General features: G+C 48.1%; 1 protein-coding gene across 9 annotated transcripts in view; it reads left to right on the forward strand.

The window, feature by feature from the left end:
- Nucleotides 1-12,677, forward strand: part of HELZ (helicase with zinc finger) — a 2,743,493-nt gene that overhangs the window by 2,250,794 nt on the left and 480,022 nt on the right. The window lies entirely within an intron of this gene.

Here is a 12,677-nt window from a genome sequence, read left to right on the forward strand (position 1 = left end):
TCCTGCAAAGCCCCCACCCGTTGCCCCCAGGCGAGCGAGGCACAGGAGGATGCCGTCAGCGAATAGAGATGCCGGGGAGGGCAAAGATCGGCGTCAGATGTGCCTTGGCCCCTTCAGGGTGAGAGCGGGTTCGGGAGCTCGGGAGCCGCGATGTCCTTTAAGCGGCGGCCATCTTGGAATCCCTCCCCTTATTTTTTTATCCCAAAGAAAGACGGGGGATTGAGACCCATCACGGACTTGCGTTGGTTGAACAAACCTCTCAGGAAGGAAAAGTTCAATTGGTCACTCTTTCTTAAGTCCTCCAGGCCCTTTAACTTCAGGATTGGTTGGTGTCTCTGGACCTCAAGGATGCTTACTTTCATGTGCCGATTCATCCTGCGCACAGGAAGTACCTGAGGTTTGCGGCTGGCAACTCGCACTTTCAGTTTCAGGTCCTGCCGTTCGGATTGACCTCCGTACGAGGGTCTTCACCAAGCTAATGGTGGTGGCGGCAGCATACCTCAGGCAAGGGGGTGGGGAGATTCACATCAAACCCTACCTGGACGGGCTGATACGAGCACGCTTTCCTGAGCGTTGGATCATCTCAGTGTCACCTGCTGCACCCTCCACAGGCTGAGCTTCTCCATGAATATCAAGAAGTCGCTTCTGACACCTTCCCAACAGCTCCAGTACATCGGGCTGTATTAGACACGTCCTTGGGGAAGTGTTCGCCTCCCAAACTAAGGGCTTATCACATTGTGCTGATGGTGGACAAGTTTCAAAATGCCCAGAGTCTCCCGGCTTTTGAATTCTTAAGGTTGCTCAGCCTCATGGCAGCCTGCATTTTTCTGGTGCCAGAGGCCTACCTGTGGATGAGATCCCTGCAGTGGGTTTTCAAGATGCAGTGGTCCCAGTTCTCCGGCAAGATGTCGGATCCTGTTCAGATTCCACTCTGTCTCCCAGGATCTTCTGTGGTGGGCCAACAAAGGGAACCTGATGAAGGGGGAATAGTTTTGGCAATCGGGGCCGGAGGTGACGGTAGTGATGGATGCTTCCCTCACAGGATGGGGTACTCATGCCAATGACTTGACCGCCAACTTCGTTGGTGTCCGTCGGGATCCAGACTCCCCATCAATCTGTTAGAGCTGAGGGCCATCAGGCTACCCCTGAAGGCTTTTCTGCCCTTTGTGCGGGCGAAGAGTGTCCTGATCATGACGGACAACACAGTGGGCATGCATTACCTCAACAATAGGGGGTGCGGGGATAAGGTCACTTCCACTGTGCAGAGAGGCAATGCAGTTCTGGTTCTGGGCCATCCAGCAGGAAATTTCGATCTTGGCAGTTCATCTGGCCGGAGACGAAAATGCGGCGGCGGACGCTCTGAGCAGGCAGAGCACGGTCTCCCACGAGTGGGAGTTGGCTCAGGAAGTCCTTCAGGAGATCTTCGCCCTTTGGGAACCCCGCAAGTGGATCTCCTCGCCACCAGTGTCAACCGGAAGTGCTCAAGGGAATTTCCTCTAAGAGGAGTCTTAGGAGACGCGTTTGTGGTGGATTGGTCATTCCCACTTCAGTACGCGTTTCCTCCAGTCCCCGTCATTCCTCCACTGTTGTGGATGTTACAGAGGTTCGGTTCCCACATGATCCTCATTGTTCTGGATTGGGCCAGGAGAGCGTGGTACCCGGACCTTCTAGAAATGTCCATCTGCCCTCCACACCGTCTTCCCTATCGGGAGGATCTGCTCTCGCGTGAAGGGGGTCAGGTTCTCCATCCAGAGGTCAAGAGACTCAACCTTCATGCTTGGTATCTGAAAGGTTGAGGTATAAGGATTGGGACCTCCCGGATGACGTGATGGAGGTGTTGCTTTCGGCCAGACGGCCTGCAACCAAATCCCTGTACTGTTGCCGTTGGCGTAAGTTCAGCGACTGGTGCAAAGATCACAATGTTGATCCTTTTCAGTGCTCCATTCCTATGGTTTTGTCTTTCTTATTTTCTTTGGCCCACAGGGGCCTTCAAGTGGGTACTGAAGAATGTTCTTACTTTAAGATTTCTTTGATTTCTCAGTTTCTTAAAGGACTGACTAATGCATTCCCGCTGTCCCCTTTCCAGGTGCCGGTTTGGGATTTGAATTTGGTTTTTAAATTTCTCATGGGTGCTCCGTTTGAACCTTTGCACTCTTGTCCTTTGAGATTACTGTCCTTCAAGACTGTGTTCTTAGTTGCGGTGAATTGCAGGCACTTTCATCTAAGCCACCCTTTACTGTGTTTCCCAAGGACAGGGTTGTACTGCGAGTACATCCATCGTTTCTACCTAAGGTAGTTTCTGAATACCATTTGAATCAAAAGGTGGTTCTTCCATCTTTTTACCCTCCTCCCCATCCTGGTAAGCAAGAGGAGCGACTCAATCGGTTGGATCCTAGGAGAGCTCTGAGCTTTTACATTTCTTGGATGTCCAGGGTCAGAGTGGACGATCAACTCTTTGTAGGATATGCTGAACACCGATTGGGCCTGGCTGTTACCAAACAGACCTTGTCCAGGTGGATTATCCTTAACCTGACGGAGTGTTACCGATTGGCGGGTAAGGACCCTCTTGAAGGGTTGAGAGCTCATTCCACTAGGGGCTACGTCCACCGCCCTCCAGCGGGGGGGGGTTCCTATTAGGAATATTTGTGATGCCGCTACATGGGCTTCCATCCACACCTTTTGTAAAACATTATTCATTGGATACAATCCATGGTCAGGATATGGCTTTGGGAAGGTGGTTCTTTTTTCCGCAATCTAATTGGGTATTATAAATTCTTTTCCCTCCTCCATTTCCTGGTACTGCTTTGGGAGTCTTGTCAAAGATGTGGAATACGTTGGAGGACACAATCCATTAGAAGAACAAGTTACTTACCAACTGGTAATGTTCTTTTGACTGGATGTTCCTCCAACGTATTCCACATCGCCCTCCCAGCCTGCCCCTCAGGAGAATTTCCTATGCGATTGCAGCTTCCGTTTCCTCAAGGCTAAGTGCAGGCATGAGACTGGTGCCACATGTTCTGGGGGAAAAAGTTAAACTGAGGCTACGGGTGCCGTGCGTCCTATTTATAACATTCTTTGACTTCGCCCTCGACGCAGGCCTTCGAGGGACATTGACCCAACACCATTGACGCAGGACGCCCTCTGCCGAAAAAGTTTCCGAAGTGCACCACTGTGGACATTACATGTCAAAGATGTGGAATACGTTGGAGGAACATCCAGTCGAAAGAAAGTTACCAGTTGTTAAGTAACTTGTTCATATGTCCCTATCACTAAGTAGCATTTCCCTGGTTCTAAACTAAACTAAAGGTGCTTGTGAGTCAAAACAAAATGAGTCCTTAGTCCAAAAACCTATCCACTATCTGACCCTATCACATTAGGAAAAAAACAAATGTAAGCCTGAACAGTGGCCTCTTAGGATCATGTGTGTACCACTATACTATTAATAGTGGATTACTTTATGAAAATAGGCCATTTCGTGCCATGTGTGGGCAAACGTACCTCAGCCCAAACCACAACCCTACTGGTAAAGCATGTCTACAGATTACATGTCCTGCCATCAGCAATAGTCTGAGACCAGGGTTCAAAATTTACGGCATGGTTTTGGCAGGCATTCACCTGCATGTTGGACATGGATCTGCGTCTATCATCTGCTTATCTATAAACTGACAGGCAACCCGAAAGGCTAAATCATACACTGGAAGAATTCTTACGTTGTCCTTGCCTTCAACATCCAGAATGTTGGTATACTGTGAAGAATCCTGTGGACTCTCACTGAAACCCTGCCTAAATTCTCCTCGCAGGTGGCCAGTGAAAGGCAGACGCTTCCTGATCCCAACACTGGGAGTGGTGTACTGTGGGAGTATCGCCTGGGTGGAGACGGGGCCCAAGGTAGTGAGGATATTCTGTGGGGTAAGGCACAGTATTTTTCCTCTGAAGGGGATATTCTTACCACTATGCCAGAAGAGGTTATGGCTTATTGTCATTTTAATATCTCTCAACCTCCTTTTAAATCTAAGGTGGTAAAACCTAAGGTTGAAACACCCAAACCTATTATACTAAAAGAAATAATGATTTTGCTCCACAAAAGCAAATGTCTTTCGCAATACCAAGGGTACACTACAAGGAATAGGGAAAGTGTTGCCTTCTCTACACCATCTTCCTCGAATAAATGTAAACCTACAACCCCTCCGTTAACATTAATAAGGGAATTAAATCTACCCTTAAAAATACACTTGAAAACCTAGCTTTAATAAAATAAACTACATGTCCCAGAATACCATAGGGACTGAGATGAAGAAAAGGGCTGAAGAAGCATGTAGAAGTGGAGGACAGGCAAGTAGGCCTAACAGCCTTTACGAAGGTCAGGCAATTGACAGTAATGGACTGCACCTGAAACTAATTACCCCACCTAGGAGGCATAAAAGGCTGCAACAGGAGAGGGAATAGAGAAGGAGCCTGGAGCAGGAGCTCGAAGGCTGGTGGTAGTAGCAGGAGTAGAAGAGCACGAGGCTGTCAGTTCATGAGTAAGTGTGATCACCTTGAAATCGAGACAGCAGATTTCCCCTGCAAGTTCTGAAAGGGCCATCGGTTCACAATCGCTCCTTTGCTGTGGTTGCACTGAGAAAGACGTGCTGAGAGTAAAGGTTTTCCCAGGTGCACCTAGTGGCTGTAATTGCAGAGCCATGACTGTGCTGAAACCCGAGGCCCATAGAAGAAAGCAAGCCGAGGTACAGAGGGAAGGAGACTTCCCATTGACGTGTTCAGACCTGAGACATCCGTGCAGCAGATGGGTGTAGGTCCCAAGTGTGCCCAAAGCCGCAATCGAAGTGGAAGAAGTCCGGAAGGTTAAGCAGCGCGCAACCACAGTGTTCCTGGAGCGGGCGATTGAAGCTCAGCATTCACAAACCTTTCCGGTAACTGTTACCCACTCTAACGTGACGCACATAAGAGTAGAAGTGAGTATAAACTGTTTGTTATTATGAAAAGTGTTGCTAACAAAGGAAATGTATCATGCGCACTTATAACAAAAGCCGTAGTGTTCGGGTAAGACTAAAAGCCTTTCATTTTTTATTGTTGAACTATTACTGTTGCCGCAGTGGTCGCGTGTCTCTAATTAAAGAGATGATACTTGCTAAAACATTCCGAAAACCCTAATGTTGACCTTCACAATTGTTACAAGTACATACAGCATCAAAGGAAGGTCGCGTGTAGCCAATTGTTTCCCGACAGCAGTTAGAAAGCACCTCTGTGATAATACATGGGAATACGAGCACTTGCTGTTATTTAAGGTTAAAGATCTACCTTAAAGAGTGGTTTCTTGTGCCTAAATCTGTTTCTTCTTTGAAAGACTGAACCGTGTAACATTAAGAACACCTATTCTTTAAACCCAGAAGTTTCTGTACTAACCAGAACAACACACAAGAACCACAAGAATTGCCCAAGCCAAGAGGCAACCTTTTCTATAGTGAAGCCCTGTTTAAATCGATCCACCTAAATTGTGAGGTTGTTAAAAGCCCAGTGTCCTTTGACACAAATGTGATATTGTTACCCGAAGTTGGAAGTACAGCTTCAAGGTAGCTACTGGAACCAAGAAGGTGTGAATAATGCTGGGGAAGGGCGCTTGAGTGCTTGTAAGAAGATTGAGCAAATAATATGTAATGCTGAGACTGTTGAAGTAGAGAGAAAGTTAGTCTTGAAGAGGAAGCAAGTTATACTTGTGGCAGTAAGACAGGTGGAAGAGGCGAAGAGGCTGCACTTTTGTTGAAGCATAGGAAAGAACAGTGCCTTGTCTACCTGTCGAGGTTGAAGTCTCTTGTATTTAATTGGCTAACAATCTTGAAGCAGTTGTTTGAAGCAGAAATGGCAAAACTGTGGTTGTCTATAGCACTGTCAGTGGATGTTACATTGAAGTTGGCTGAAGTAGTGGCATACTGTGGAACCAAGGTGTCTGGTTGCACTGTAACATTAGTAGAGCGGTGGTTGTCAAGAGAGAAGCATCCTGACAATTTTACCAAATGTACTGCAGAGGTTATAATCATTTGTAAAGTTGTAGAAGAACTCTGTTCTTTGAACTGTGGTAAAACAATCTTGGAAAGAGGATATCCAGGATTACCATTAGTGCGATTTTCTGGGCTGGAATTGGAAGGGGGTCTTTTCACCTGAAAGCTGAAGAACTGTTACAATTGGATGTTTGTTTGTTTGAACTTTTGTTGGGGAACTTAAAAAAAAATAGATCAAGAATTTCCTTTTTCCTTTTGAACATTTGGGGAAATTGACTTTGGACAATACTGGGGAAGGGATTTACCCTGGACCGGGGAAGGTCATCCACTTTACTGGTTATTTGCTGTTCATTCTTTTATGTTGTTTATAATTCCCTTTTAATATTTTGTTATTTAGTGCGAGGGATAGTTTGTTTATGTTAGGAGTTATTCCCTTAGCTTTTAGACTAGGTAGGGAATTTCTTGAGTAGGTTTAGCGAGGATTTATTTGAAACCTTTTTTTCTTTAATAACATTTTTAATTTTGAGAAAAAACACAAGCAGTTGTCCGCCCCGCATTACTGACCCCTCACAATACCTTGTTATCATTTGGGGATTTCGGTTTTAATAATGCAACTCGTGGCCGATGGGCAGGTTCCCTTTACATACTTTGATGAATCCCAGAATGTTTCCGGTGTACATCCCACGAGTCCTAGAAATACCCCAAGCTATAACTGTGGATCTATTGACATCAGTATAGCATAGACTTCAGCAGATATACGAAGTGGAAAAATCTAGGCAACATTACATGATCCAAGCAGACACACAGGACAGGTGTGTCACCCTTTTCACTCAGTGAAAATGTATAGCTGTCCACCAGAGATGTGTGTATTGCAGGGTCAAATCAGTTGAAAACTGTTGTGGGACCATATGTGATCACCAGGGTAATTAACCCCGTCTTATGCTCTTCAAATTCCTAAGAAGTGGTGTAATATATCTGGTATTCCATTTATTCCTCCTGAAACAATTCCACCCATGTACACACCCACCCAAGGCAGTCAAGGAGTATACCCTCCTTTCAGATGCTGAATATCTGTAGTTGCTGTTATCTTGAACTTTCTCCTTTACAGGAACCAATTGTAATAACTGATAGACTGTTAAGGATACGTCCCAGAAGACCATTCCTGGGAGCCTGCAGCTAACATTGAGGCTTCCAAGTTGATGGCCTGGTTTCGTCAGTTTTCCTACCTCTCGCACCCTGCATGTGCTTTGAGGAGGCGAACTTTCAGGTCAATAGGGTATTTCCAACCCTATAGAATCGCCCCATATGGGGTAAAACTTGCATTATACCCCAGCCAGTCTTGATCATTCTGCAGGGTTCGGATTCACAGGGTTGCGGCCTTTGTAGAAACTGCATTTCCCAGCAGCCTGATTCCTTTGGCTCACCGTTCTTGGAGTGGATTGCAGACTTCACTGATTCCAGCTCTCAACCCCCCCCACCCCCGGCGGTGCTTGCTTTTGAATGACTTTCCCATGTTCTAACCCTGTGTTCTTTTCTCTTATTGCAGCTCTTTGTGGTTGATGCAGGGGCAGATGATCCTTCTCATTTTAGTTGACCCTCAGTTATCTGCTGGTTGTGTGAGAAGATTCCTCTAGTCTTCTGTGGTCAATTGAGCTGTGTGGGGGAAAGCGGCAGCCCTATAGTCACTCCTGACACTTTGTCTGACAGGTGGCCTTAAGAGTATCTAATTGGGGGCCGCCTCATCTGCATTGGTGGGCATAAAATCAAAGCAAACAGAGGCCAGAATAGAACTCCATATAGAGGAGGCAAGAACGAGTTTTCTCTTCGCGCTAGCATCCAATTGTACATCAGAGATGTTGGAGACAAAGAAATAATACTTATACTTGGCTTTGGACAAAGAAATTGTGTTTCTAGCCACAAGGTGAATTAAGCAAGTAGTTAACAGTACTGAAAAGTTCTTTATGTTTATTGTTGGCTTTGTTTATATGTTCTTGGATTTAAGGACTTTTATATATATTCGCAAAGCATCATTACACCTGATCAGAGAGTGAGGGTTGTTCAGCTTCTCCAAATGTTGTTTTTCCTCCAGTAATGTCTTTTAAGAAGTTTGAGAGATGAAGAAAGCCATGGCTGTGAGTTTTTTTGTTTTACTATGTCATCTGTGGTGGACCAGAAGAAGGACTCTGTCTAAAATGTGACATGTTAAAGTGTCTTTATTTAAATAATAAGAATAAAAAGTCTATCAGGCCCTACTGCTATGATGGAAATTCCCTACCTATCAAACTAAACTAATGGTGCTCGTGGAATGTCCATAAAAAATAGTGATAAGCCCAAACCCTACTTCCTATTTGGCCCTACCACTTAGAAAAACGTAACAAAAATATAGACCAGAGCAATGGCCTATATCCTAGGGTTTTGCTCCATCCAACCACTATGGTTTCTTTCCAAAGAAGGTTTAAAAAAATTGTCAATCTCTCACAGTGCAGTCTTCCAGGCTCTCTGACGGTTCTGAATGGCCAGTCTGAAGTCTTTATATACTTCGGCCACATTCCCTTCTTTAAATGGAAAAAGGGTCGCCTTAATGCAGTGCCACCCTTTCTGATTTGGTGTTTGACAAAGTTCCTGGATTTGAGCACGGGAACACTTTAGGTCCTCTCTGTTCCCAGTCTTGCTCAATATGTTTTGTATTTCCATGGCTCCCCAAAACCCTTAGTTCTTCTAGTAGGCTTGCTTCACTGGGGCCTCCGTTGGGCATCTCCCCGTATCCAGGTTTTGCTGACCCTCGTAGCCCGTGTGGCTAACCCAAATTCGGATATCAATTATATCAATGTCTCTTGGTTTACCAGGGCTCCCTAAAGCCCTCTGGTAGGCTTACTTTAGAGGGGCCTCGGGTGGGTGTGTGTTCCGGTAACCAGCATACAGGTTCTCCTACCTTCCGCAACCTTTTTGGCTTTCCCAGTCTTGGATACAACTGTTCAACTGTTCGCCCCTCACCGGCGTTACCTCTTCAGAGCATTTGCTTCCCCTGCTCTGCCTTGCTTGGCAGCTGATGCACTTTTCATGTGGACATCGGGGAGCCGATCTCTCCACTACGGTCTGGTCTCAGCATCAGTTAAAGGGCCCCAGGCCTACCACGGCTTCTGTGTGGGTGCACCACCAGGTGAGACGGTCTCTTCACTGTCTCTTCTCCATCTCACTCTTGACTTCGGCATCTTGCCAGCTATCAGTTGACTCTCCACTCTACTGCCGGATCCACAGTTTAGCTTTGCTCTAACCCTCGAGGAGATCCTCCTGTCAGGGGCTCACCTCTTCGTAGGATTCTCTCTCCTCCATCCCAATTTCCTTGTCATTTTATGTACGTCACTACAAATAAAAGGGGTGTGTCGTTTCTCTCTGACTGTGAAGTTCAGTCGAAATCCAGCATTACCTGAAGCCAAAGAAATTGGAGAAATGTCAATATTTAGAGAACACAAAACAGAAGAAATAGTCTTCCGATTCCCATGTCAGAAGACAGTGTATTCTGGACAGGGAGTTCCTTACAAGAATTGGAGTCTTTGTACCCAAGAGGGGAGTCACTCCCAGTAAGGTCCCATTTTTAAAGACACCTAGGCAGAGGGTCTTGCTTAGCGGGCTCACCTCCCTAGTCTCAAAAGGGGTGGCTCCCCTCTGGGGAGAAGAGACAGATAGTCCAGATTCAACACATATCACTAAACATTCTTCCTCCAATGCATCCATCCCTCACTGTGTTTGTTGCATCTATCTTTTGCTTTTTAGAGGATTGTTTGTCCAATGTGCGATGACAGTGGATGCTAAAAAATGTCAAATGCTAGGGGATCTGTGAAGATTAGCATGCTAAATTACTTGTGCGATAAGTTAGGATTGAAAACCAATGTTCATATTTTACTCCTACGTCCTGTCCCCTTTCCTCCATACTGTATAGGCGTCCCTCGCTAGAGACGGGAGACAGAACCTTTTCACGAGAAAAATCATCTTCCCCTTTAAATTTAGATGCACGGTGGGGGTCGCGGTCCTGGGAGCATGCACTCCTCTGACTCCGTCTACCGGCGTGAGTCCTCAGTCCTCTGTTCTTCGTCAACGGGAACAGGCCGCTTTCACCAGCGCTCCTGAGTTAGGCCTTCGCCTTGTATTTCCACACGCTCTTCCCCGGAGAAGTTTTCTTTTTTCTATTCCAATTGTTAGGTACTGCTCTGTCGTCTGGCGTCACACTCCTCCCTGGCGCATGTCGACAATGGTGGGCTTCAGCAGGTATCCAGCCTGCGAGGGTCCCTTCCCAACGTCCGACCCCCACACCCTCTGCCTCCAGTGCCTTGGCCCAGACCACAGCTGTGACAGCTGTACCGCGTGCAACGCCTTGACTCTGCTCGCGCTCAAGAATCGACTAGCCAGGTAGCAGGAGCTCTTCGGAAGATCGCCTCCAGAGGACCTAAACGCATTTGTGAAACCGAAGACCAGGCCCAAGGTAGGTGCCCTGTTCTCTTCCGCACCCCGCAAAGGTGACTCTTGCCCTGGGAGACGCCGAAGCGGGAGGAACCTCTTGGGTCCTAAAACCAGCATGAATACCGAGGCTGCTCCAGCTACCGGCCCACAGGCAGAGGGGTCGCAAGATCCTACCGGTGCTACCGGTGAGGGGCCACAAGGCTCTATTATCAGGTCTCAACCAGAGGAGCTACGCCCTAATACCAGACCCATGTCTGAGGGGGGCCTGCACGTAACACTACTGGCACCATGGCCGAGGGCACTCCATCTACCAGGCCTCGACCTGAGGTGCAGGGAAGGTTGCAACCACCACCCCCGCCGCTCAGCGTACTGGTGGAGGCCAGTCCCAGCTCAGCAAGTACCACGACTCGGGCACGTGGCGCAGATCAAAACAAAATGGCTTCTGGGACAGACAAAATGCTGGCTCATCCATCACCCTTTCCATTTGGCGATCGGGCAGGGGAGCGCACTTCCAGGTGGGTTTGAACAACGCCAGTCACCTGGTCCACATCCTATCGAGGTACACATCGCCCAATTTAGCGAGACAGGGCATGCCCAGAACACAGCAGCCTCAGGGCGTGATCCCATGCCTATCCCACCGGGCACACCTCCTGTTTGTGGAGAGAGATCTTCGAGAAGTTCCTTGCTCTCATGAGATCACCACAGATGGGTACCATCCTCAGAGACGTAATCAGGGACATGCTCCCCCATACAGCCTCAAGCACCCACGGCGGTACCGCCCCTGAGTCCAACTCAGCTCCAGGCTCCCATGCCTGTACCACGCACGCCAGCTCTGGCTCTGCCCCGTCAGCAGCCTCTGGAACTGATAATCAGCACGCCACAGCTGCTGCACCCAGCACCCCTCCGGATGTCCTGGATCTGCCTCCCACTGGGGTCACAACAATGGACACAGATGAGGAGGAAGACCCGGACACCCCATAGTCAGCCAAAGCATTTCATGAGAGACTGGAGGGCCTGGCTGAGTACCTAGGCATCCCACAGCCACAGGTGGAATCAACGCAGGCAGTGCTACTGGCTGAAGTACTTCTGCTGCGTTCGCCTACTAGAACTGGAATTCCACTTCAAAAGGATGTCGAAGCATTAGACAAAAAAGGCTGGCTCAAGCCACACTCTACCCAGCCTATCAACAGGCCTATCAACGCTAAGTGCAGGCAAATGGAAGGGGACACCCTCCTATTGTCGGTGCACTCCCATCCGCAGTCCTCTGTGATAGCGACAGCATCTCTATACTTCAAGCCACAATCCTCCTCAGCGGCTTCAACGTCTGCACTCCAGAGCAAGGAGGAAAAGCTCTTGGAGGTGTTTGGCAATTTTTTTTTACTCAAACGCCACTCTCCTTCTGCGCCAGGTCAACGCTGACACCATGTTAGCGGCTATCACTCAGAGCTGTGGCAGGAAATTGCAGATTTCCTTCCTGAGCGCCCCACCCACAGCCAGGCTCGCTTCAAAGCTGGGCTGGCAGAGGCAAAAATCGTGGCACAAGATATGATGGAGTCCACGGTGGCCCACATTGACACATCAGGCCGAGCCATTTGTATTTCCATGGACATGAGAAGAATGGCTTGGCTCAAGTCGACAAAATTCAACCCTGATGTATAGGAGCGAATACTAGACCTGCCTTTCCAGGGGGGCGACCTGTTCCCTTCGGGCAAACGCACAAGCTCTCGGATAAGGGTCGGTCCTTCAGAGGCTTTAGGTGCTTCCAGGAGAGACGGTCCAGACAACCGGACTGATCCGCTAGCCAGCACAAGCACAAACAGCACAAGGCGGCTAACCATGTTTTTTTCCAGTCCCCCTCCTCAGCCCCATCTTCAGAGGTTTACGGTGGAGGGCAGGCTTGCCTCTTTCCTCCTCTCCGCTCCCGCAGATTGGTACAGCAACTCTGCTGGCACAAATCTGCTTGCTCGCAGCGGGCCTGTGCTTCTATTCACAAATTTTCACCATGCACAAAAAGAGCCAGGCTGGCCCTGGGAGTTGTTTGAACCTTTTCCTCCCCCTCCAAAAGTTCAAGATGGTTACCCCAGCCTTCATAGCGGAGACATTGTATGGGGGAGATTGTATGTGCTCCCTGGATCTGAAGGATGCCTACCTACACATACCGATCTGGGAACCCCATCGGTTTTCCCTGAGGTTCAGGATCATGGGTTTTTACTTTCAATG

Source organism: Ambystoma mexicanum, chromosome 3q, assembly GCF_040938575.1.
Source record: "Ambystoma mexicanum isolate Mex_15411 chromosome 3q, UKY_AmexF1_1, whole genome shotgun sequence".
Taxonomy (NCBI): Eukaryota; Metazoa; Chordata; class Amphibia; order Caudata; family Ambystomatidae; genus Ambystoma; species Ambystoma mexicanum.